Raw genomic sequence first — 3,975 nt, 5'->3', positions numbered from 1 at the left:
ATCCTTAGGTTTGGTCTTCTCATTGTGTCCTGGATATCCTGCATATTTTGGGTTACAAGCTTTTTGCATTTTTCATTTTCTTTAACTGTTGAGTCCATGGTTTCTATGGTATCTTCAGCATCTGAGATTCTTTCTTCTATCTCTTGTATTCTGTTGTTGATATTTGCATCTATGTCCCCTGATTTCTTCCCAAGGCTTTCTATCTCCAAAGTTGTCTCCCTTTTAGTTTTCTTAGTTGTTTCTACTTCTGATTTTAGATCCTGGATGGTTTTTTTTTTTCTTTTTTTTTTTATTATTCGATATAATTTATTTACATTTTAAATGATTTCCCCTTTTCTAGCCCCCCCACTCCCCGAAAGTCCCGCAAGCCCCCTTCTCTTCCCCTGTCCTCCCACCCACCCCTTCCCACTTCCCCGTTCTGGTTTTGCTGAATACTGTTTCACTGAGTCTTTCCAGAACCAGGGGCCACTCCTCCTTTCTTCTTGTACCTCATTTGATGTGTGGATTATGTTTTGGGTATTCCAGTTTTCTAGGTTAATATCCACTTATTAGTGAGTGCATACCATGATTCACCTTTTGAGTCTGGGTTACCTCACTTAGTATGATATTCTCTAGCTCCATCCATTTGCCTAAGAATTTCATGAATTCATTGTTTCTAATGGCTGAATAGTACTCCATTGTGTAGATATACCACATTTTTTGCATCCACTCTTCTGTTGAGGGATACCTGGGTTCTTTCCAGCATCTGGCAATTACAAATAGGGCTGCTATGAACATAGTAGAACATGTATCCTTATTACATGGTGGGGAGTCTTCTGGGTATATGCCCAGGAGTGGTATAGCAGGATCTTCTGGAAGTAAGGTGCCCAGTTTTCGGAGGAACCGCCAGACTGATTTCCAGAGTGCAATATTTGCTGGCCCTTTAAGTTGTAAATCTTCAGTCTCATCTATGCCTATAATCCTTAGGTTTGGTCTTCTCATTGTGTCCTGGATATCCTGCATATTTTGGGTTACAAGCTTTTTGCATTTTTCATTTTCTTTAACTGTTGAGTCCATGGTTTCTATGGTATCTTCAGCATCTGAGATTCTTTCTTCTATCTCTTGTATTCTGTTGTTGATATTTGCATCTATGTCCCCTGATTTCTTCCCAAGGCTTTCTATCTCCAAAGTTGTCTCCCTTTTAGTTTTCTTAGTTGTTTCTACTTCTGATTTTAGATCCTGGATGGTTTTGCTTAGCTCCTTCACTTGCTTGTTTGTGCTTTCCTGTAATTCTTTAAGAGATTTTTGTGTTTCCTCTTTCATGACCTCAGCCTGTTGACCAAAGTTCTCCTGTATTTCTTTAAGTGTTTTTTGCGTTTCCTCCTTATTGGCTTTTGTATTCTCCTGAATTTCTTTCAATGATTTTTGTGTTTCCCTTGCAAGGGCTTCTAACTTTTGATCCATTTTCTCCTGAATTTCTTTAAGTATGTCCTTCATGTGTTCCTGTACCAGCATCATGACCAGTGATTTTAAATCCAAATCTTGTTTTACTGGTGTGATGGGCCATCCAGGACATACTGTTAAAGGAGAATTGGGTTCGGATGTTGCCATATTGCCTTGATTTCTGTTAGTGACGTTCCTGCGTTTGCCTTTTGCCATCTAGTTCTCACTGGTGTTAGTTGGTCTTGTCAATGCTGGACTCACCAGTGCAAGCTGCCTCTTCCCAGTTGGCCTCTGGTGCACAGCTTACCTCCTGCACTGTCTGGAGACAGGGTGCTGTTGCCCAGGCTGTTCAGATCCTGAAGCAGACACCTGAAGGCTCCCGCTGGGGCCTGCTGGATTCACCAGAGCACACTGACTTCTCCCAACCGGCCTCCCGGAAGCCCCTCTAGCCTCCTGCAGGACTAGGAGCTGTGGTGTAGCCGCCCAGGCTGATCTGGATCCGGAAGCAGAGAGATCCAAGGGCTCCTGCCAGAGGCCTCAGGACTGGAACCTAAGCTCCATGCCACCAGAGCAAGCTGTGCGCTCCGGGTGCACACCAGGTCTCCTGCAGTTCCTGGAGACCGAGCGCTGTGGCCCAGGCTGTTCAGATCCCAAAGCAGACACCTGAAGGCTCCTGCTGGGGCCAGCTGGGTTCACCAGAGCTCACTGACTTCTCCCAACCGGCCTCCCGGAAGCCCCTCTTGCCTCTTGCAGCTGCTTCTTCAATTTTAAGCAATCACTTTGGAAACCTGAAAAATCAATAAATTCTTGCTATAGATAGTTTTTAACCTACCTACTAGCCAATGCTGTCGAAAATATTAACAAAGGAATCAAGTATGTCCTAATTTAGTTTAAATGGTTTTGAACCTGGGAATCACTGCACAAACCACTCAAACACCAAACTCAGTGAAATAGGAATGGTTTATTGAATGCTACCCCCTATGAATGATCAATCAGGCCCATGGGCCAGACTTGGGAGCTAAACCATGACATTGAATTAAGATCCTTCATGGCTTTTTAAACCTAAAATCCACAAACATTTGTGCCAAGTTATTCCACCAATCGAGATTTAGGAATAGGGACTTTATTAGGAATATATCTTTGTTGTACATTCATATTGTTCCCACTGGTTGGGGTATTCAACTGTGGGGTGGGGCTTTCCTTGTCTAACATTTATGTCTTAACTTGTCAACTAGGATATCAGTCACCCACATACTTTACTCTGCCAAGAAGGATGTCAGTTCCCAGGGAGGTCTTGGGAACTTATTCTTTACTCAACCCCTACTCAAAATGGAAGTCATATTCCAAATAGTTTCTCATATTGGTGCAGGTGTCTCTCTTATGTTGGGGTTCATATCAGAGGCCGCTTATATCATAAGAGCTTATACACTGGTACAGGAAGTGCTGCTAGGTGGTTGGTTCAGATCCAAGCTTATTGTGGTCAAATATACAAAGCAGATGTAACTGATTTTTGTTGTGATTGTTTTCCAAGAGCACAGAATATAATAGAATATGTAATCAACTTGGGCATCAGAAAGTTTCCTAGTAACACTAGAAACAGCATATTAGAGAGTTTTGTAGGCCTTAGCTTAGGCCTTTGCATAAGCAATATTATAGTACCATGGAAAGTTAAGAGATATTAAATTATATTTCACAGTGCTTTGTAGGTAATAGTTGAATTCATTTGTAAAATACTACTTATCAGAGTATTTCAAGCTATCAATGAAATTACATTATTCTTTGGACTTTAAGAAGGCAATGTGGATGAAGGGACCAGGACATTTGGATCTAATGGTTTCTTTTTATTTATTGGGAAAGGAACTTTTTGGATAGAATAGGTCAGTAATCTGTGAGTAGTCATAACATTTATTAGACCTGAGTAGCACAAGGCTTCTTAGAAATCATCAGAGAAGTCTTATCTATCTATCTATCTATCTATCTATCTATCTATCTATCTATCTATCTATCTATTTAAAACCCCAATGCTGCGTCCACTCCCCAGTCCATTTTTAAGCTCAGTTGCACACATAAGAATTGTCAGGGTGCTTCCTTCATCTAAGGTCCCTCCCGTTGAGTCCTGAGAATCTCTCACCTCCAAGGACTTTGGTACTTTCTAAAGGGTCCTCCCCATCTTCCCCTTCCTGTCCCCTGAGGTTGCATATTTTCATTCATTCTGCTGGTTCCCAGGGCTTTTCTCCTGTCTCCCCCCATACCTGATCATGTTCCTCCCCCTGCCCCTCCCCTCTTCCACCCAGATCCTTTCCTCCTTCTGCCTCTTACCATTTAAAAAATGTCTAATATCCACTTATTAGTGAGTACATACCATGCATGTCCTTTTAAGTCTGAGTTACCTCACTCAGGATATTTTCTAGTTCCATCCATTTGCCTGCAAAACTCTGGATGTCCTCATTCTTAATAGCTGAGTAGTATTCTATTGTGTAAATAAGCCACATTTCCTGTATCCATTCTTCTGTCATGGGACATCTAGGTTGTTTCCAGCTTCTGGCTATCAAA

Source organism: Apodemus sylvaticus, chromosome 6 (genome assembly GCF_947179515.1).
Source record: "Apodemus sylvaticus chromosome 6, mApoSyl1.1, whole genome shotgun sequence".
NCBI classification, from domain to species: Eukaryota; Metazoa; Chordata; class Mammalia; order Rodentia; family Muridae; genus Apodemus; species Apodemus sylvaticus.
The sequence above is the reverse complement of the archived record's forward strand: the minus strand, read 5'-3'. Positions refer to the sequence as shown.